Here is a 24,492-nt window from a genome sequence, read left to right as displayed (position 1 = left end):
CCTAGATACATTAGAGCACAGCCAAAAGTATAATATTGATAGGTAAATAAGGACGGAAACTGAAGAGTTCGGTGTATAGGAAAATGGACAAATACAATGGTGTACTTTGAAAATTTTAAAGTTTGAATAATAGTCTATTACTTGTCTAATATTGAAAACCTCAGTATTAATGATCATTTTTTGTGTTAATTGTAACAGAAAACAATTCACACACACATATATATATGTATACACACACAGCATTAACTACGTATTGCAAGTTTAGTCGTTAAACCTTACTATCTGGAACACTAACGTCTTGGCCACACCTTCAAATCGAGTTCATTGTTTAAAATGACCTAAATAGGTCAGGTTTGTTGTTAAAAATTTGGTGACATATATTAGGGGGAGTTTCTAGAATTATATCAATAATTTATATATGAACGTCATATGAACATTTCAATGAACACCAGCGTCTCAAATGTGGATCAGAGTTAAACAACTACATCATTCTTAGTTGACAAGCGATATTCCGAATTAAAAGTCAAAGATAAGTACTACAGGCATACTTGGGTCAGAAAAAGAGGTTAATGTAAGTTTACAGGTAGCTCAGGGTCAAGATCAAATGAACATTTAACGTGATCTCTCAGTAATTGTAGATTATATGAAGTGCTGTAAAAATCATAAAGTGAAACGACCCACGTTTCATTTACATTTATAATGATGAATCACAACTGAGATTCATAGAAAATTTAGCTGTGTGAAACGACACATTCCTTGTTAAATACAAACAGAAGTGTCCTACAACAAGTACATTTCATGGTTTTTACCTTACAAGAATCATTTTTGCGCAGTGTTTGTTTTCAGCATGCCGGATAGGAAGATGGCGAGGGTACACGTATTGCAATATCATAGTGGGATATTGAACATTCTCAGGTGTTCAGAGAAAATTTGATAGTATTTCTTTGAATGGGAGCTCCATAGTCTAAAACTCACCATAGGTTTAATTTCTTCATTGCTAAGAGTCTTTTATCTTGTAGTTCGTGTACTTCTTATGAATAAGAAAGATTTAAACGCAAAAAAAAAATATTCACGAACAAATAAACTTTCCACAAACAAAGGTTTTAACAGATTCTGATTTTGACCATCATATCACAAAGCCTGGAACATCATAATATTTATTTCATTTTTAAATCGAAAGAGTGTTTTGAATTAGTTTATCTGGGTTTCTATTTACATTTATAGAAGTCAGACACCCATAAAGATTCAATAGTTTTCCTGCCCTCGGTGACTTAACGTTTAGCTTGAGAGTTCATATTGTTAAATCATGGTTCGATCTCTACAATGAGCAGATATCCCACTTTCGAGGTTTTGCGCTTAAAACAAACCGCAGCTTGCAAATAGTCAAATAAGGGGTGAGGTTTGTTGACCAGAAGGAGCAAAAACTTTTCGATTAATCACTTTGAGTGTATGTATTTGTCAGTTCTCAAAATATTAGCTTATCGATGTATTTGTACATTAAAGTCTTGAAAGTTCCTATGTTTTTGAATTCACACACAGAAGAAAGAGGAGTACAGTTCATACTTTGACTTTTGTGTATAATCTAGATAAACGTATGTGTTCTCTGTAATGTTCTCTGTTGACTCCAGAAAACTGTAAAGATTTAAATATCAGACTGTGTAATAATTTCAAGATGTTTCTAACAGAACAATTTGCCTTCTAACATAAGTGAAATTATGAATAAATTACAAAATACATAGGTAAAGAAAACTGATGAAACAGTCAGAAAAATCCAATAATTCAATGACTACAGTTCTTTAATTGTTTTGTTTAATTATAAGAGCATAAATAAATAGCACAGCATAATTTATATGTAAACTACATATTGAAGCGTAGACAGACAACCGGTTTGCGTATTTTGAGTGAGTATTAAGAAAAACATAAATATGTGAAATTAGTGAAGTGACGACCTTTAATGACATCATGCAACCGATCCTGCAAATAATAGCTGCTAGTTGTTGGAAATTTGTTACTATTTGTAGTCCGGTGCTAACAGTACAGATGGTTAACCTTTTGTCCCGTACAAAGTATCTGTTGGCAATAGTGGTGACAGCGAACAGAACGAGTGACAAGATATTCTCGTTCACTGTTAAGTTAACGATAAAAGTAGGCGTCTTGCGCGTGTAATGTTTAATAATACGTGATAATAAAACTCAAAGCAATAAAATATGCTCTATTTGTATCTGTGTATCTTTCTCTTGGGCATGACAATTACACATCTAAAACAACCAGTAATACCACAAGCAGGCCAGTCTCAACTTTGAAAGACTCGCATCTACTTCCTGAAGCATGGAACTTAAGGTTAAATAAACATATCACACGTGTATCACTGTCGTCGTCAGTAGACGTGGGCTCGACCATCAACGACAACGTTACAAAATCTGTATGGATCTACTAAAATCTATTGTCACATCACCACTTCAACCACTGCCCTTGTAAAACTTTGCACGTGCCAGACATGTGATCATTATACTATGGAACCTAGCCCATTGCTTATTTTGTCACTTAGAAGTCCTCAGAAGACGCCAAACATCTCTTGACCGTTAAAGTATATTTGCAATGTAACCAAAGCTTGATCAACATTTCATGAATATGTTGTTTACATTATCGTTTGGTTGTGTGCACTGTTTCAGGTTTGAGTAAGTATCTGATACATAGAGGAGACGTATTACAGTCTCCATATCATAAGCACATTTACCATACAGCTCAGATTTTTATTTCTTTTACCACCCTGACGTTATTTGACCAATCTTACTACCCTATGACTCTTCAATAAAATTCACTATAAAGATTTCGGGTACTCAAAGATGTTCACGGAACTTATCCGATTTCTTCGTTGTGAAGGAAGGTTTAGTTGTCGAAAAAACTCAAGTTATTAGGTTCCCTGCTTTGTAATTTGTCTATTTGTTCTACCTCATGAAATTTATTTGTGTCATAAACATAATCTATGTTTTGTTTTGAGTTCATAGTTGTTGTGTAGTTTCAGTAGGGACCAGTAATGAGTTTGTAGTTTTTTCTTCATTACTTTGAAAAGACAGCACCGACTTAATAGTATTTTCTAAACTTACAAGACAAAGTTTTCCAACGACAACTTTTAAACAAGTTCTATTTGATTAATTATTTTAGTTTTTGTCCTGTAAACGCTGAGATATATTTTCGTAATTAGTTTTAGTGATAAATGTGAGAGGTTAAGTTATTGCTTTCATCGCCTGTTTTTAACTGTTTGTTACTCTCTTCATCCTTCCCTGTTTTTACCTCACAGTTAACTGTTTGTTACTCTCTTCATCCTTCCCTGTTTTTACCTTACAGTTAACTGTTTGTTACTCTCTTCATCCTTCCCTGTTTTTACCTTACAGTTAACTGTTTGTTACTCTCTTCATCCTTCCCTGTTTTTACCTCACAGTTAACTGTTTGTTACTCTCTTCATCCTTCCCTGTTTTTACCTCACAGTTAACTGTTTGTTACTCTCTTCATCCTTCCCTGTTTTTACCTTACAGTTAATTGTTTGTTACTCTTTTCATCCTTCCCTGTTTTTACCTCACAGTTAACTGTTTGTTACTCTCTTCATCCTTCCCTGTTTTTACCTCACAGTTAACTGTTTGTTACTCTCTTCATCCTTCCTTGTTTTTACCTTACAGTTAACTGTTTGTTACTCTCTTCATCCTTCCCTGTTTTTACCTCATAGTTAACTGTTTGTTACTTTCTTCACCCTTTTTTGTTTTTACCTTACAGTTAACTGTTTGTTACTCTCTTCATCCTTCCCTGTTTTTACCTCACAGTTAACTGTTTGTTACTCTCTTTATCCTTCCCTGTTTTTACCTCACAGTTCACTGTTTGTTACTCTCTTCATCCTTCCCTGTTTTTATCTCACAGTTAACTGTTTGTTACTCTCTTCATCCTTCCCTGTTTTACCTCACAGTTAACTATTTGTTACTCTCTTCATCCTTCCCTGTTTTTACCTCACAGTTAACTATTTGTTACTCTCTTCATCCTTCCCTGTTTTTACCTCACAGTTAACTGATTCTCTCTCTACTAGTTGGCCCGGTATGGCCAGGTGAGTTAAGGCGTTCGACCCGTAATCCGAGGATCACGGGTTCGAATCCCCATCGCACAAAACAAGCTCGCCCGTTCAGCCGTGGGGGCGTTATAATGTGACGGTCAATTCCACTATTCGTTGGTAAAAGAGTAGCCCAAGAGTTGGCGGTGGGTGGTGATGACTAGCTGCCTTCCTTCTAGTCTTACACTGCTAAATTAGGAACGGCTATCTGAGATAGCCCTCGAGTAGCTTTGTGCGAAATTCCAAAAACAAAAAACAAACAACCTCTACTAGTTACTATAGAAACCCCTTCACTGCGAACTGTTAAACAAAGTTAAACATTCTACCGACTTCATCGTGAAAAAGTCACTAAGAAATCGCGCTAAAACAATGAATGTGTCGTATCTTACCTTGTTCTAGTGTCATATCTTACCTTGTTCTAGTATCATATCTTACTTTGTTTTAGTATTATATCTTACCTTGTTCTAGTATCATATCTTACTTTGTGCTAGTGTCATATCTTACCTTGTTCTATACTCGTTACACTTTATTTGCAATCATCAGTAATCTAAGAAGAAACTCGCATCATGGTATTTGATAAAAATTAAAAAATGTCCAAATATATCGTGTATCTGCACGAATTATTTTCAACAATATAGCCTGTACAATGATAGTTTCTGTTATTCGAAACAAGATGTGAAAATAATACGATTCTTCCTCTGCAGTTACTTTAAATGTAAAATCTGTTTTGTTTTGTATTTCTTACATACGTGAGTAATGAAGTCCACACAGCCGTTGAATGTGAGATCTATATTAAGAAATTCAATATTTATTTTTCTACTTTTCAAATGTCACTAGAAACATATCTAATTATTTGAAAACTATAAATTTCTATGGTAGAACACGAACATCAAATAGTAACATTCGCTACATGACAGCAGTTATTTGCGTGGTCTTACTGAATATCACATCAAAGAAAATGAATTTCAGGGAGCATATGTAAAGTTTGACAGTGTAACTCATATGCAACGTAAGATTTACTTAGGAACAGTTTGTTTTGGAATTTCGCACAAAGCTACTCGAGGGCTATCTGTGCTAGCCGTCCCTAATTTAGCAGTGTAAGACTAGAGGGAGGCAGCTAGTCATCACCACCCACCGCCAACTCTTGGGCTACTCTTTTACCAACGAATAGTGGGATTGACCGTCACATTATAACGCCCACACGGCTGAAAGGACGAGCATGTCTGATGCGACGGGGATTCGAACCCGCGACCCTAAGATTACGAGTCGCACGCCTTAACACGCTTGGCCATGCCGGGCCCCTTAGGAACAGATAATAAACCCTAGAATGATATTGTTAGGAAAGCAGGTTTTCTGTATCGGACAAATATTGTGTAAAGACATTCCCTTATTGCTCGGAATCTATAAATGAGAATTTTTGTTCTTGGTGAAAACCATAAAAAAATCATATTATTTTTTCTCGTAGTTTTTTTTTCTTCATCAGGACTTTTTTTTCAGCCAATCAAATCACCTTATCATCACATAAAAAACCTCTCCAAAAAATCTATGGGCGGTATATATTCTGATATATTTCAGTTATTATACTTCTTTCATATATCCTTGGAAAATTAATGAGACAAATTGTTTTTGGTTTGTTTGCTGTTGTATCACTGCCGAAAGAATAGCGATGGTTCCAGGAAAATACATTTCACATCTTTTTATTTTACAAGGGTTATTACTGCTTAACCGCTTTCGCTCAGAGTTGTAAAGGATGAATTTAAGCTTTGAAATACGTTACTGCTTTACACTTCCCTTATCATGTTAAATATACTGTTCTGAAAACATCATCTGAACTGATAACCTTGGTTTTTCTTTTCCCACCTCAAACAGGTGTTACAGATAATCTGATCAGGAGTAATTTGATCTTAGTTTTCATGCACGTGTCTATAGAATTTGGTTAATAACCTAACTGATGTTAAAACATGGTGGGTACTTGTTGATATGAAATTTTCTCAGGCCCGGCATGGCCAAGTGGATAAGGCATTCGATTCGCAATCTGAGGATCGCGGGTTTGAATCCCCGTCACACCAAAACTTGCTCGCCCTTTCAGCCCTTGGGGCGTTATAATGTTACGATCAAACCCACTATTTGTTGGTAAATGAGTAGCTCTAGGGTTGGCGGTGGGTAGTGTTGACTAGCTGCCTTCCCTGTAGTCTTACACTGCTGAATTACGGACGGCTAGCGCAGATAGCCATCGTGTAGCTTTGCCCTAAATTCAAATCAAACCAAACCAATGAACTGTTATTAATTATTTTACCAAGGAATTCATCCAGAGTGAAATAAATCATTTGAACTAGAAACATAAAACCCGAGAAGGAACTATCTGATTTAAGATGCATACAGATCATGTGAAAAAGTTAGGATACCCTATGAAAGCCTGTGTATTTGTGTAAAATTTTTGGATATATAGATATTTAATCTCAATTTCAACAATACTGAGAGATTATAGGAATATAACTAAGCAAATAAAACTGAAGAAAAGACTTTTCAAGATCTTCTGTAAATGTAATTCTACAAAAATGCATATTCTAACTGAGAAAAAAGTTAGGACACCCTACCCCCTAATAGCTAGTGTTACCCCCTTTGGCTGAAATAACTGCAGTGAGACGCTTCTTGTAGCCATCTACCAGTCTCTGACATCGGTCTGAAGAAAGTTTGCCCCACTCCTCAAGCCCGTTTCAAGTCACCACACAGCATCTCAATGGGATTAAGATCTGGGATTTGACTCGGCCATTCCAGGACTCTCCATTTCATAGTTTTCAGCCAGTCCGTGGTGGATTTACTGGTATGTTTTGGGTCATTGTCGTGTTGCAGGGTCCAGTTCCGCTTCAGCTTTAATTTTCGTACATATGGTCTCACATGAACCTCAGGCATCCTCTGATACACAGTAGAATTCATGGTGGATTCTATGATTGTGAGCTGTCCAGGTCCTGCTGCAGCAAAGCAGTCCCAAATCATGATACTTCCACCTTCATGCTTCACAGTTGGTATGAGGTTCTTTTCCTGGAATGCTGTATTTGATTTACGCCAAACATGTCCTCTGTTCTGATGTCCAAATAATTCAATTTTGGACTCATCTGTCCAAAGAACATTATTCCAGAAGTCCTGATTTTTCTCTACATTCTCTCTGGCAAACTTCAGTCTGGCCTTGATGTTTCTCTAAGAGAGCAAATGTTTCCTCCTTGCACACCTCCCATGCAAGTTAAACTAGTGCAGTCTCTTTCTGATTGTAGAGGCATGCACTTTCACATCAACAGTAGCCAGAGCCTGCTGCAGGTCCCGTGATGACATATTAGTGTGTTTGGAGACCTCTTTTAGTATCTTGCGATCTGCTCTCGGGGTGAACTTGCTTGGATGACAGACCTGGGCATGTTGGGAGTTGTTTTGAAAACCCTCCACTTGTTGACTATTTTCCGGACAGTGAAATGGATGATTTCAAAATCATTTGGGATCTTTTTAAATCCCTTACCAGACTCATTAGCTGCTACAATTTTATTTCTGAAGACCTCAGACAGCTCTTTTGCTCTCACCATGGTGCTTATTCTCATTTCAACAGTCAGGAGCACACCAAACTAAATGTCTGAGGTTTAAATAGGACAAGCCTCATTCAAAATGCTGAGTAATGATCTTCTAATCATGTGCACCTGGTGTGATACACCTGTGTCTGAGTTGAGCCATTATAAGTGGGAATAAATGTGAGGGTGTTCTAACTTTTTCTTCAGTTAGAATATGCATTTTTGTAGAAAAACATTTACAGAAGACCTTGAAAAGACTTTTCTTCTGTTTTAATTGTTTAGTTATATTCCTATAATATCTCACTATTGTTAAATTGAGATTAAATATCTATATATCCAAAAATGTTACAAAAATATACAGGCTTTCATATGGTGTCCTATCTTTTTTCACATGACTATATCAGAACGGCTGGTAGGGCTTTTAACATTTTTACTGATAAGCAGAGAAGATTAACATCTTGTTAATCTTCAGGTTAACAAGATGACCTAGGAAGGTCGAAACGTTGTTCTCTGCTTATCAATAAAAGTGTTAATACCCATATCAGCCGTTCTGAGGTACATTTTTATTTCAAGTGGGTTTCTCGTCATCAAGAATGATTTCCAGATGTTTAAGAAAGCTAATAAAGATAAGGCATAACATAATTATATATTTGAATATAAATGTAATTTTGTAATAAAAACTGTATGGATATTGTAAGTTATAATAACTGCTTTTCACATGGGTGTTTCTCATCATTAAATGTTTAAGCATCATTTACACATGTTAGTTTTCTCACCACTGAAGAACCAGGTTTACACAAGTGATTGTTACTTACACATGTTGGTTTTCTCACCACTGAAGAACCAGGTTTACACTAGCAATCGTTATTTACACATGTTGGTTTTCTCACCACTGAAGAACCACGTTTACACTAGCAATCGCTATTTACATACGTTGGTTTTCTCACCACAAGAACCAGGTTTACACTAGTAATCCTTTTCTTACACATGTTGGCTTTTTCACCACTAAAAAATGAGTTTTGCATTAGAAATTGTTATTCACATGTGTTGTTTTTCTTTCCACAGAACTGAGTTCTGTATGTTTATAGCAGAAAAGCGCTAACTCAGCATGTAGTTCACGAAGCTACATTTGTTTGTTTTATTTTCAGCAAAACTTCTAAGGGTTACTTCCAACCACAGGGGAGATAGCCGTCCAGCAATATCCACTGACAGCTCTTTGGATATTCTTACTGACGAATATCTGGATTGGCCATCATAACATTATAATGACCCAACAACTGAAAGGACGAGCATGTTCGGCGCCGGGTTTCGATTCCGCGACCCGCAGACAGCAAGTCGAGCCTTAATCACTAAGCCTTGGCAGACACCAAATGACGTGACGTTCGGTTAATGACGAGAAAAAAAAAAGTACCTTACTATCTTTAAAACAGCAGCTAAAGGATCTTGGGGTATCATTAATGGAGCAGTTATTGCGGGCAACTTCCCCGGAAAGTTTCATTTCTTCTTCTAAAAGTTTTATGAACAGTAATGCAAGGACTGAAAAGCCATAAGACGCAGTAAATATTATCTCCCCAGCTCTAAAGAAATCCCATCGGAACAGAACGTTTTCTTATCTTTCTATATACAGAACTTTTAAAAACGTGATAGCGAGAAGGTTTTTGTCGCAGTTCTGGACAGACGAAATCATTCTCCAAGGAAATAGTGCCTTAACCTACCGGTTTGTTCTACAGTTCTAATGTTCTTTCACAGCGTCGATCTGACCTCTTAACTCCGTCCTAGGTAAAAGCTTAATACAAGTCTCTGTTTATTACTATCAGTCTGTTTAATTGTTCCTACTTTACATAAACCTAAAGCTTATTATTTCTAAGTTTATGAAATCGGATATATTAATTTAAAAACGTGCCTCATTAATTAGTTAAAGCCTACCACAGTTCCTTATAAACTTCTATTTATGATAATATTTTCATTATCGTCTAATGAAGATGCTTCGAATATAGTATTTGTATTCAAACTGCCACTCACGTATATATTGGAACAACGCTTCCATTGTTGCTAATTCAATGTTTCTACAACTTAAACCAAGCATAAGTAACATACGCCATCTTAACTTGTTTGACAGTTATACTGAAACAATTTTGAAGCCTCACAGTAACACTGCAGAGCAGTTACTATTGCAAAAGAATCCGTCGAGGGTTTCATGTCCAAGGCACGTCCTTTTTCTGTGCGAAATTTCCATAAGCCAACTAGTGTGTAATAGAACGACATTTTTGCAGCGCTCATTTCAAAAATTCGATCGCACATAAATCCATAGGCACGGTGTAAAGGTGATAACTTGACTGGTATGTATGTATGGAATATGACGATTATCTGTTTCATTCTACAGTTACTCGAATTATGTGACGTTGAATTGTATGTTGTGGAAGTAACTCGCTTAGACGTGACTTGTGTCGTTTTTCCAGACGAAAGTCCTTCATTATCTCTCTTACTATTGTTTAAAGGAAAAGTGGACTGATTTTGTCACTATATTCACTAATCCGTGCTATTGTGAGAGGCTGCAGTTTGCTTACCAAGGCTGATGTAATAACGACTTTTTCAGGTCTCTTGTTGGATGATCTTGATGACCCTAGTTGATCCATATGTCCTTGTTTCCCAGTGCCTTTAACCTGTTCAGTGCCGTAGACGAGATAACACGTCCAAGCCGATCAGTAACACAGTGCCACGGACGAGTTAATTCGTTCTCAATAATACCTAACTTCAAAGCTACATGCCAGCACCATACACGCATTTGACCTACTTGCAAATTGTTTCACTTTCGATTCAAAATGGCGTCACGTGAAAAGTTACAAAATGAAGAAGCATTAGAGTTGTATTGTAGCAGCTGAAATACTTGGCAGTTAACAGGTTAAGTACAAAGAGTATCCCTGCCTTGAAAATTCTAACTTCCTTATCTGAAAACATGTGTAAGGTCTGGGTGTCTCAATATTTTGCGTCGAATGGGCAATTACATTCACTTCATAAAAGCGATCCATATTTGTCACGATCTAACCAACGCTAAACAAAGCCAAATCGTATATCTGATACATGCCGTTCTGTCCTGATTTTATACGAGCTGTGGTTGTCATGTAGGTTAAACTTTCCGTATTCAAAACTGTATAAATATATAAACAACTCAAACCTGAAAACCATATAATAAAGATACGAAATATTTTATTATGTCTTCATTTATATAGATAATACGTATAGTTATGTAATTGTATTCTTAGACATCAGAATTGTTAGTTTGATATAAAACTTACTTACATTGTTTCATTTTTGAATGAAATCAGTGCATTTTGTGTAATTAAAAATGACCTCTGTGAAAGTGTAAAACAAGCAAATATGTTGTTTTTCAAAACTGTTACCAAATGTAATGTGATACAAAGCCAGTATGAGTTATTTTTGACTTGTAAAATTCCACCTTTGAAAGTTAAAAGCTGCAGTTGACAGCTAGAATTTCTTTTTCCAAATGTCTGAGGCCACCTTTAGCATACACTAAAGGAGTTTTGTTTTTCTTACTGTAAGTTTCTCGGTTAGGAGTAGATAACCTCGATCCCAGGCAGGACTCAAAATTAAATACACCTCAGGCCCAAGTTACTTCCCTCCCGCGTTCTTTTTTATATTTCAACAATATTCTTATTTGATGTTAAACTAGACAAACACATATGCCCGGAAATTAAATTCTCCTCACAAAATCGAGAAACTGCGGTAAAGACCGAAACTCAAGATTCAGTCGATTCGAGATAACTTATTTATCATTGGAGAGCACGTAGTTTACCAAGTCAAAAACTGATAGGCATCTACTCGAGTCCGTTTCTATGGAAACGTCTGGTGTTCGAGTTACTATAACGTTATGATAGTTAGCGGTATAGACGGAGCATTGTATATTCGGTAAAAAACAAAAGATGCATATGGTAAAGAGTGATAAATAATTTATTTTCAAGAACTAGTTCCACAAAATTCAAAAATATAACAGGGTTAGTTGTTTTTAGGTTTTGAAAAAGAAACTGTGAAGCATGGTCATCATTTTACATTTCATCAAAAATTACAAACAGCATGATCGAGAGGTCTATTGACAAGTAAAGTAAATAGTTATAGACGATATAGAATGAAGGTATCGTGAGCTTACCCTGTAACCATACTTCTGTCGCATTATTATAGCCGATATAGAATGAGGGTATAGTGAACCTATCCTGTAACCATACTTCTGTGACATTAAACGTCAAATCATTCGAAACATTTATTAATATGCATTATATACCTAATATGACACTAGCAGAAATGTTGCCAACAGTAAATAAAGTATGTTGAAGAAATCACTCCTCAATAATAAAAATTATTGATACAAATCTATCAATCTTCTTTAATCTCGTGTAGTGACGTAGAAGATTGAAATCTGCTCATTGCACAAGTTATCACACAATATAGGTTTGATGTACAGAATTTTTCATAATTAGGTTATCACACCTATTAAGGAACTAAAACGTTACAAGTGTTACAATAAAAGCCCTGTACATAAAGGAACACACAACCGTTGCGCAACAGCTATTCCGAAATTATTTGAATAATAGCAGTATTAGCTGAAGAAAAGTTAACTGTTTGGTTGAGCAAAGCCACATTGGACTATCTGCTGCGATGCACCGCTAGGAATCCAATCTCGTATTTTAGCGTTGTAAGGCTTATCGTTATCTTGTCGATGGACAAAGAAGAGTTAACATGGTTAAGTTGAACGGGTAATATGGTTAAAATGCACGAGCTTCTGTCACATTTTATACCAAATGGTTCCCAAATGCACGTCATCCTTCAAATCCGTTGATAAGAACTGTGCAAATAACTACTTACTACAAGTTCATTTAAGCACACACGCAATGCAAGTAGGTTAAGATCAGCAGTAGGTATTAACACTAAAGCCACCATAGTTGCAATTGCCAATAGTGTTCCTGGACACCGTGCAGTGAACTGTATAGGTCATATGATCCGAACCCAACATTTGAGCCACTCCCAGTATATTACGTTATAGAATGAATAAAGTAGAATATAACGTGAAACGTCTTAATAATCTGTCATAATTAGCAATGCTAATTATATGTGTCTAGAGTATCTGAAATGTGGAAGTACAGAAAATACAAAGTGGGTAATAAACAGTTAATTTAAATATCACTTTCATTCCCGTAATAAAGCATCCCAGAGAAAAGGGAAATTCTTGAAATGTCAAACTGATTTAAAAACCTGAAGACATATTTTTTTAATATCACAACAAAATTTTAACCTCTTTCTTATCAGAAAAATACAGAAAATGCAACAGGTTTATTCAGTACTCTCACCGTTAGAACTTTCTCGGGCATTTCTTCTTGAAGAACCCGAAATATTAGACAAAAAACTAAATACAAGAACGTTCCATTGGTGGTAGCAAAATATAATGGGTGAGAGTGGTTAAGATTTCTAAACCCAATGCTATGTCTTGATAAAAGGACCTGACTGCTGTAAGTTTAATTTACTTCTATATTCATGTCTACTTGTATACAAAACATTAATATGCATCGCTCTGAAATAGGGCATTTCCTCTACACATTTACATGTATACCGCATACTGAAAGGCCTAAGTTAATAATCAGATGGGTCCAGAGTAACAGTTATTCATGTTTTATGTTTGAAGAACTGATGTAGCTGTATATTTGTATTTTTGTATTTTTTTTAATTTAGCGCAAAGGTACACGAGGGCTATCTACGCTAGCTGTCCCTAATTTAGCAGTGTAAGACTAGAGGGAAGGCAGCTAGTCATCACCACCCACAGCCAACTCTTGGGCTACTCATTTACCAACTAATAGTGGGATTGACCCTTACATTATAGCGCCTTCACAGCTGAAAGGACGAGCATGTTTGTTGTGTCGGGGATTCGAACGCCTTAACCCACCTGGCCGTGCCGGGCCTGTGTATACCGCATACTGAAAGGCTTAAGTTAATAATCAGATGGGTCCAGAGTAACAGTTATTCATGTTTTATGTTTGAAGAACTGATGTAGCTGTATATTTGTATTTTTCTATTTTTTTTTAATTTAGCGCAAAGGTACACGAGGGCTATCTACGCTAGCTGTCCCTAATTTAGCAGTGTAAGACTAGAAGGAAGGCAGCTAGTCATCACCACCCACATCCAACTCTTGGGCTACTCATTTACCAACTAATAGTGGGATTGACCCTTACATTATAGCGCCTTCACAGCTGAAAGGACGAGCATGTTTGTTGTGACGGGGATTCGAACGCCTTAACCCACCTGGCCGTGCCGGGCCTGTGTAGCTGTGTAACAACAGAAAAACTTACGAACTGTATATGATCTCTCTACGTATGAAGTACACGTATTAAAGATAATCAGACATGAAGTTTTGAAGACAAGTTTGAAATGATTTGGAACTTCAATAATATGAATATATATTCAGAGATCATTCTATTTTTTTATTATTATCATTATAATACAATTCTTTTTTCCATTGAGTGTCTTTGCAGAAGGTCTGTAAAGGAGCAAATAAAAATAAAAAATCTAACCGAAAGCTTAAATGTCAGTAAAATTATGCTAGACAGTGATTCAGGAATGTTATTGGGCTATATTCTTCTCACGTGCAATAAAGCAGTGGTATAAAATAACCGACTGGAGAGGCTTACGTTTTATTTTAAAATTTCTTTTCAATATCTCTGATTGAAATGCTATAACTAATATTCTATTTTTGTTTAGTCAAAATCTATATAATAGGTTATCTGTAACCTCACCAGCACGAGGGATCGGACCCACAATTTTAGAGCTGGAAATCTCTGTGTAAACTTACCGATGACCCACTAGAACTAATATATGTAAGGTAATATGTTTGTTTGGAGTTAAGCACAAAGCTACACAGTGAACTATTTGTGCTGCTCTGTCAACCACAGGTATCGAAATCCAGTTTCTAGTGTTGTAAATCTGAAGACATGCTGCTGTACCGTTTGGATAAGGATAAAAGTATTTACAGTTAATTGTTCAAGATTTCTAATCAGTTTATGATTTTTAAACTTCAAACTTAATTCGTTTCAGTACCATAAACAACATGTTGAGATGTTTCACTTTTTTTTTAATCAAAAAGCAACTGTTTCACAAAAGATTTTTATGGTAATTTAAACGATGCTTAAATTAAGTTCTTATTTTGATATCACATAGAGAAAATACTAATATGAAAATATTTAAATAAAAAGATAATAAAAATGGAAGACAAAATAATGTTCACAACTTTATAAATATTATACAATTATGATTGATTGTTAACCCTTCACTGTAATATCAAAGCATACACCTCTACTGTAATATTAAAGCATACACCGTTTGCTAATGAAGGTAGGAAATACTCCTCTTAATAGTCTCTACAGATAAAGAGATTCCAACGCCCCCATGAAGAGAATAAAATGCACAAGCACTCACTGCATGATGGGGATAAAAGTACTGTGAGTTGCAACGGATACAACCCGCAATCTTGAGTTTCTATGGCTCCAAGTACCCATAACGCACATGTGTCGGCTTAGTAGTTAGTTGATGATGTTGCATAATAGAAAATATACTTTCTAAAGCATTGTAAAAGCTTGATTTAGCACAAAACAGGGCAAAAGTTTTTGTCTTGCTTGCACTGATTACTTGGAAGACGATAAAATATATTTCATTATACATTTATACTTGGAGAAAGACAATTAATTACAGAATATCATCAAACAAGTTATATAGAAACAAATGAGAGTTCGCGTTGTTCTGTACTTTGAGATTGTGAGCATGCTATGAGTGTGGCCATTATATTTAATAGTTAGACAAATGAGATTAGCTTATAAAATACAAGTAGCATAAAACTACAAGATACTTAAACTTGAAGAATATAGAGAAAGTTATATCGGTCCCAAAAGTTATCAACAGGATTCATTTGTTAAGTTGATTCTAGCGCGTCAATCAGAAAATTATGTCACGTTTTGTTGATTGCAGAATTTCTCTCGTAGTTATAGAAGAGCAAACTGTGCAAAAACGTCTCTAGTTTTGAACTAAAAAGAAAATAGTAGCTAGTCAACATATTCCCGTCAACTGTTGGAGTCTTACCTGATCCTTACCTTTGTAGCCCATACTAGCCAGTGGCACAGTGATATATCTGTGGACGTATACCTTTAGAAACTGGGCTTCGATAATAGTGGTGGGCAAAACACAGATAGCCCTTTGTGTGGTTTTTGCATAACAACAAACATAGACTTATGGCCCATCTACGAACCCAAAGAATAAAAAGCATTTTCGAAACAGTGGGTCAAAACCATGAATCCTTATATTTCTACTCTTGGTTCAGTGACCACTAACCCATATCCATCTTCCATCTTTCTTATACCATAAACTTTAGTTTGATTGTTTGGAATTAAGCACAAAGCTACACAATGGGCTATCTGTGTTCTGCCCATCACGAGTAACAAAACATGGTTTCTAGCAGTGTTAGTCTGCAAACATACCGCTGTATCAGTGGAGGACATAAACTTTGGAGTAATGAAAACTATACTCCAGTTAGAGCTTAGCTTTATCTGTTCATAATGAGAAATGATTGGTAATCATTACCAGGAATTTCACAAATTAATTGAATACAGTCTTATCTTTTCTTAAGCTAGAGTGTAACATAGTTTCCACAAGTTGAAAATTATAGATAGATGTTTATTTCCAAGCAAATAGTTTTGTTTAAAGATATACCAAGATTATATATCGTTTTGCAGCTACGAAGAAAAGATGAACAGAGGTAAAAACTTAAGCGTAAAAATTTAACCAATCACCTCTTTTGGAAGCAAAGTGCTGATACATTTGTTAATAAAGACCTATTTAAGTCGAGGATTTAGAATTTTACAAACGAGATTTGCCTAATATGTGACAATATTGAAAAACAAAGAAATATAGATCAAGTTAGCATACCAGTACCATTCGGAAAAAGATGCAACAAGACGTTTTGTAACAGACAATAATCCACGACCACAAAGGTCAGTAGCAAAAGTCATCCACATAACCCAGGAACAACATACAACATAAAGTTATTTTTTGTAAAAATATATCGGTCATATCACTGGACGCATTGCTTACGGATTTCTGTACAATCAAACTATTGTATTGAGCAGTGAATAAAACAACAACAACACTGTCTTCATACATAAGATAGTTTATAGAAAACATGCAGGAATTAGTGGTGCGTCTTAGATCTGACAAACTTACGACGATATCTTAGTAATTTAAACTACGTTACTGGATTATTGCTAAAAAGTAAGGCCTTTAAATATTGTAAGATCGCCTGTAGGAACGTGGACAATAACAACGTGGTAAGGCTCCAAAATCATTTTGATATGACACACTCAACCTCTGTAATTGTTCATCTACTTAACCTGTTCAGTGCAGTAGACGAAATAATTCGTCCAAGCCGATCGGTAACAGCGCCACGGACGAGTTAATTCGTTCTCAATAATATCTAACTTCAACGCTAGATGATAGCACCATACATGCTTGTTTGTTTTGTTTGTTTTTTGGAATTTCGCACAAAGCTACTCGAGGGCTATCTGTGCTAGCCTAGCCGTCCCTAATTTAGCAGTGTAAGACTAGAGGGAAGGTAGCTAGTCATCACCACCCACTGCCAACTCTTGGGCTACTCTTTTACCAACGAATAGTGGGATTGATCGTCACATTATAACGCCCCCACGGCTGGGAGGGCGAGCATGTTTGGCGCGACGCGAGCGCGAACCCGCGACCCTCGGATTACGAGTCGCACGCCTTACGCGCTAGGCCATGCCAGGCCTCGCCATACATGCATTTGACTTTCTTACAAATTGTTTCACTTTCGATCCCAAATGGAGTCACGAAAAAGTTACAAAATGAAGAAGCATTAGAGTTGTATTTTGAACTTGGTTCGTAGTTGCCGTAGCAGCTGAAGTACTTGGCAGTCAACAGGTTAATGGTCCACGTTTTAAAGTTCGACTAGCTCGCACACAATAGCGGGTATTTGTAGTATTCATCTGAAAGAAAATATTTATGTTAAATTCGATTTAAAATCTTATGGCCTATGTCTACTTTTCCAAGGTATACGATAATCAACTTACTTCTCTTTGACGAAGAGTGTAATAATACTTTGGTTGTCTTAATGGTACCTTAGTTGTCTTAATAATACCTGGGTTGTCCTTTCACTCCTGAATTAAAAATGTCTTCCCATTTGAAGTGCTCGATTAAATGAGTTTTTTTTTCCTCCTCGAGGGATAAAGAGCAAAAGGAAAGCTTTCTTGTAAAGCTGTGAAAGCAATCAGATTGGTGTACGTGAAACTGTTACCTACCCACTATAAAAGAAAATCAGTGGGATTTTTGAAGTGTGTTAAAGAAACGTAGAGACGTTGAACATTGATTAACCGGTTTTCAAGATGACTGGGAAGTGCAGTAGTTAAATTAGTAAGTAAAAATCGATATCAGAATAAAGTTACCTGAGTCTTTTAATCACCCTTTCGTATGCGCAGTTGTTTTATACAAGAAAATAGTTTTTGCCATTCTACGTTGTTGTTGTTTTCAGTACAAAAACGCCGAATCACTAAAAATTATTTTAAAAATAATTATTAGTTACTCAGAACTGTGGTGATAATATCTAGTAACTTCGTAACCCTTGATATTTTAAAAGCTATTCAGCCACATTTATCGGCTAATTTGGCGTTCTAAACTAAGTCAACTTATCCCCTTCTAAATAGACAGGTGGTTTTGGCGGAAACTATACAATGTTGTCAGCTTCCCTCAGGTCTCTCGCATCATATACGTTTCATACATTAGTTCTATGTTTCTCCATGTGACACGTAACATATTGAAGAAAAAAAGAAACTTGTGGAATTTTTGTTTACTGTGAACATGCATTCTGTTCTATTCTGTAACTTGATGTACCTCAATTTTTTCTTCTACTTTAATTCTGTTTCGTTAGACAAACGAGCGCCATTGGAACTGTCGTCGAGAGTAAGCAAACTCTTCAGACCCTCTGATTGGTTTATGTACTTTTTTTTTCTCGTGCTGCTCATGTTTGTGACCAGTGGGCAGTTAATGAACAAGAACGCCAACCCAGGAAAGCTTCCCAACGAGGCCAGGAAAGACAGCATAGCAAGCTGCATTTGACAGCAAAACAATTAACTGGCTTTCAAAACTGCTAGAAATTCCTGAAGCGTTTAGTTAACGATTACTAGCAACTCGTCGAACTCCAAGGCGTAAATGACCTTACAAACTCATGTTCACATATTACTTGCGTAGGCCTTAAAGTGTTTATCTTCAAACTGCAAGTAATCAAATAACATACAGAGAAAACAGATATGAAATTTAAAGTCTGTATGATTTATTGTGTGTACTTCTAATGGAGGATTCATCAGTAACAATTAAAATAGTTTCCCAAAAATAATCGTAAAAATTGCAGATTGTGCGTTAAAAACGTTGTATAAGAGATAATATAACACCAACAACGATAGCCAAAAATGAAAATGTTACACTCGAGGCGTAGCTTTATATAAATCCTTAAACTTGACAACGGATCACATCACAATTCAATTTTGTTTTTCAGTTTGAAAAGTGTCTCTCTCTGGTGGCTCAGTAGTAAATTAATGAGTTAATAATCTTATAATTAGGTTTTGATACCATAGTGGGCATATTACATATAGCTCGTTGTGTAATTTTGTGTTTTTACAACAAACTAATAATTTTAAAAGCTCTGTTACCACATATGGATTTTACATCTGCATACAGCCGTTCACTAATAATGGTGTGTATATTCTCAGCATTTCCCGAGAACCAATGCTCATGGATTAAATTTTTGGGAGTGTGAGATTTGATTGACGAACTAAAGGGTGGTAGAGGGTCAATTTTGAAGAACCGATACGTCGGTTCTGGGCATTTTGAGCAGGTATCTTCATAAACAGCTACATCACTTATTCGTTCTTCTATTGGTAGAGAACAGTTACTTCAATTCCAGGTATTTTGGACGGGAAACCTCATAAACAGTTACAAGACTTATTCGTTCTTATTACTTTAACTGGATATTGAAAGCAATTGACGTTCATATTTTACATCTAATTCCAAACGGTTGTTGTTTATTTGTTAGCAATGTGCAGAATTTTACTACACGTATATTGCAAGATGATATTTATGCTGATTGTTATTATTAAGCACAAAGCTCCATAAAGGGCTATCTGTGCTCTGCCCACCACGGGTATCGAAACCCGGTTTATAGCAGTATAAGTTGGCAAACATATTACTGTGTTGCTAGGAGGCACCATTTATTTTGCTCGAATCGTAATAATATCTGCTTTCTAAGTTTAAATGTTAGTACTTCCTTACATGTGTCACATCTGTATAATGTAATAGCACTGTTTGTTCTCTCCCGCCCCTCCCCCCAAGATAGATCTTCACCAAATTTGATATGGAAGTCCATTGAATACATGGGGAAATCCATACAAATTTTCAGTTTGTATTTTATGGTTTTTATGAGCAATTTTTGCCACTATTTTACTAGCTACTGATAAAGCTGCACCACATTTTGCATGAAGGTTCACGGGATACATGTAACGATACATACAAGTTTTCAGTTTTCGTTTTGCGGTTTTTACTGGAGTTTTTGCGTGTGTGTGTGTTTTTTTTTTTACCACTACTTCGTTCCCTGTTGATGAAACTTCAACAAATTTTGCTTGAAAGTTTATTGGTCCACGCGGAAATACATACAAATTTTCGGTTTTATATTTTGTGTTTTGCAGTTTTGGTGGTCGTTTTTTTATTTTTTGCGATTACATATAAAGGAAGCGACTTTTCACGTCAAACGATAACCTTTATTTAATCATGAATTTACATAACTTCCCTTCAAGAAACGACGACTCTAGCTAGTTTATAGAATATTCAGAAGCTAAGTGTTCCATTTGTTTTAATATTAATTTTAAATTTTGTGCTGTTTTATGAGTAAAAGTCCAGTAAATCGGTGTCATTCTCTCTGATTCTAATTCATTCAAAGCCTGCACGCATTAAGTCCTTAAACTGTGCGATTTTGTGGATTTAGTCTTAAGCACAGATCCGTGAATAAGTTGAATATTCCTGGCAAACAAAATGGCGTAACTAAAGGCTTTTAAAATACTATTCATAGTAATTAATACCTTACTGAAAATTATACACGTAAGAATATGCCTATCAGTTACATAGGAAGAATGTGGTCTGAAACAAAGGGATATGTTTCTAAAGGCTAATTTAGATAACCCGTTTATCTATTCCTGCTTGCAGCTGCTGCGCGCGTATAATTTAGATGAAACTCTTACGATTATGATAAGTAAGGAAGAAATATAAATAAGAAATAACGGATAGTTAGTTGGATAATTTTACATTTTTCAGACTGAAGGCGATGCAATAAAAAAATTTTGTCTATGAGTTTATGGACATTCCTTACAACATAGATATGACTGACCTTGTTAACCAAGAAGTTACGTGATATTAGTAAAAATAATGACATAGCTGATTACTCCGCCCACGTATTTACGTAGAAGTCTTCCAAAAACTTGATGTAATAGACCATTTTAATTAATAGGTAACGTTAAGTCGTACTAAAAGTGGTGCAATAAACTGTTTTCTTATCGAAAAAACTGAAAATATTTATTGAAAGGCTGCATAGTATTCCTATTTGACATAACGTAGTAAACTAATGTTGGCCTGTAGCTACTTTGACTGGCATTACTATTTATCCACACAGCAAAAAGTCCACTTTGTACTGAAAACACCTTCCAACCTATAGCCGTGTCGAAAGTATTGATCCAAACGTTATTAGTCCAAATCAAATTACTATGAATAAGTTAAAACGTCCCAATGTTAACCCAAATAGCTCCATGTCCCAATGTTAACCCAAATAGCTCCATAAAACGTTTCAAATAAAAGGAACATTAAATTTATGAGATACATTAAGCTCGGCAACTTTATCTATTTATTGCTCACCACCGTGAATAATAAAATTCGAACCAGAATACTTCAGAAAATAATTTGTAATTGCGAATAGAACCAAAATTGGCCTAGTGGTTGACTTGCCGGACTGTGGAGATGGGATTCCATGTTCGCCTCCCATCACTGCCACAGGCAAAAATGAATTGTCCTCCGTACTTTCAATACATGGGTGTGTTATATAAGTGTGACATTGAATTTCCACAGTCAGGTGTAACAAAAATAGCCCAAGAGTTGGCGGTAGGCTGGTACTGAGTGTCTTCTTTCTCTCTAGTCTGTCACTTACAACGCTAACGCAGGTAGTCTTCGTTAAGTTTTGCATAAAATAAAACAAACAAATTATTAATTTTGAACATAGCGAAACACGTAGTCCTGGCGAGTTTATCAAGAATTAATATTTTTATTGGGTAAAGTCCAATAACACTACTTGCATTTCAAAAGTAAATAAATAAACTTTAAACACTTTTTCCATTTGTTGTCGATTAAAAAGCATTTTAAAAATTTTCCACTACCCTTTACCAGAAGCAACACACAATTTAAAATGCTCATTTTTATAACTCTTTTTTTAAATATGTTTGTATCAAACAACAAATGTATCCGACGAATTAAAAGAGTTTTATGAGCTAGTGATACGATCAGCATTAAATAACTGTTGGCTGAGGCATGTTGGCAGAATGCCTTCTTCCGCCCTACACAAAATAGTACTTCGGTGGACACCACAAGAAAAGAGGAAAATGGTTGTCCGAAAGAGACATAAAGGTCAGTTTAGAGATAAATAATTTAAAGAATGTGACCTAACCTGATAATCCACTGGACTGGACAACAGGCAGCAGAGCGAAGACAGTAGAAATTCCACGTAGAAACCTTATGTGTACCCGCCACGAACACTTCTGTGTGAGAGAGAATGAATGCATTAAATAATTAAAAATGTCTTTATAGCAAGCTGTTGTTTGAGTTGAGTTGTTGAAATAAAACTAATAATAGAACAAAACTCGAAAGATATAAAAAACGGATTCATTTCTCCATTAAGAAATCATTATATGAAATGTTTCAAAATGTTTTCAAACGAGCTAATTACGATTTTCTTTTAAAAAAAAATGTAAGAAATAACAGAAGAATGGTGAAGAATATTTCTATATCCATGTTTCACATGCAGATTATTATACAGAAAATTTACTCACTCACATTTCAGGTAGTTAAGACGCTCGACGTAATCTATCGCACCTAACAAGCTTGCCCTTTCAGCCATGGAGGCGTTATAATGTTATGGTCAATCCCATTATCGTTGATAAAAATGTAACCTAAGAGTTGGCGGTGGGTGGTGATGACTACTTACTTGCCTTCCCTCTAGTCTTAAACTGTTGAATTAGGGACAGTTAGAGCGGAAAACCCTCGTGTAGGGTTGCGTGAAAATAAAAAAACAGACAAACTCAACCTTGAAATGAAAATAACCATTAAGTCGTATACATTCTGGTTTAAAAAATTGTGAGTTTCTTTTTGTATGAAATTAAGTTTAGTTGGTTTTAAAACCCATGCGTTTCTCCAAATAAAACGTATTTCAACATGAAAGTGCTAATATTCTGGGTGGTTAGGCAACAAGCAGTTAAAAGTACAACAAATTTTTAAAAAGTAGTTAATTTATCACACGCAGACAGACGCATAACATTAAACTTGGAACAAAAACGTCTTAACTATGAATAGGGTTATTGTGTGTATAAATAATATTTCTAGTGTTTCCATATACGTATAAATTCCAAATGTATCACACCAGGGCTACTGGTGAATCCTTTTAATGATCAAATGTTTATTTCAACTTCCGTTTTATGCGTTACACTAAAATGTCTGTTATATTTAAAGGACGTCACAATTTTTGTGTGAAACAAAACTCAAACCATATTTTTAAATATTTTGAGCATATTTTATTTGAAAAAATTTTAGTGTTGGATCTAATCTCTCTAAATTACATAACTTCTTTTTTATGGTAATTAAACTTACTGTTATAGGACCTAGAAATTGAATAACTAATTTCGTGTTATTGTTCACATTACGTCTATACGTATAACATGTTTCTATGGTAACAAGTTTTTTTAAGTGAAAATAAAATATAGTCCCAAAATACGGCATATATAATTTATGACAGTAATATAGAAAGAGCTCTAATGTTTCATTCAACAACAATAAAAAGGAAAACGCAAATTTATAACTTAAATTAATTAGAAAATCGTTTTCAATCTAGTCACCCAGACGTTTTGATTATTACGTGTCGTATAAGCAGATAAATGGCAGAAAGTGAAGAACAGTCACGTTACTTCGCACTGGACCTAAGCCTCGTTCACTTGCTTTAATTAGTTTAACTAACCTCAAGTAGTCTCAACAATAAACCTAATTTCTAACTGGTGAGATCCCCAATCGGCCTCTGCGTCCAAAGATTGTTCTGTAGTCAGTGTTTTATAAGGTTAACTAAAGAGCCAAGAGCCCAAACTTCATTGAAAATTTATCTAATAGGTTGAACATTTAATTAATCCTAAGTACAAATACAGACTTATTCCTGAGATAACTCATATTCCAAGCTTTTATTGGTAAAGGAAAAAAACTATTTCCATTTTCTCGGCTAAGGCCTTTAATCGAAAGATATTTTATTATAAGTGGTCTCATCTAATCTCCTTTTACTAGAACGTCAAGATGTATAAGTTACGAGACGCATTATTTTAATGAAATCTGTCTGAGCCAATTTCTCTACGTTACGTCCGTCTCCAATTCTATCTGTGAGTAGATTCTTGCAAATTAATTCATCAAAAGGACAAATTACGTAGA

The 24,492-nt window shown here is 35.4% G+C and overlaps 1 protein-coding gene across 1 annotated transcript in view; it reads right to left on the bottom strand.

Annotated features, from left to right (window-relative positions):
* Positions 1 to 24,492, bottom strand: part of LOC143223362 (ELAV-like protein 4) — a 141,276-nt gene that overhangs the window by 79,042 nt on the left and 37,742 nt on the right. Inside the window, exon 2 of the mRNA XM_076451247.1 lies at positions 22,478 to 22,568. The gene's annotated coding sequence lies outside the window, so the exon portion shown is untranslated. The remainder of the gene's footprint in view (positions 1 to 22,477; positions 22,569 to 24,492) is intronic.

The sequence above is a fragment of the Tachypleus tridentatus genome, chromosome 8, assembly GCF_004210375.1.
Source record: "Tachypleus tridentatus isolate NWPU-2018 chromosome 8, ASM421037v1, whole genome shotgun sequence".
Classification (NCBI taxonomy): domain Eukaryota; kingdom Metazoa; phylum Arthropoda; class Merostomata; order Xiphosura; family Limulidae; genus Tachypleus; species Tachypleus tridentatus.
Note: the sequence above shows the minus strand (reverse complement) of the source record. Positions and strands in the feature narration are given on the sequence as shown.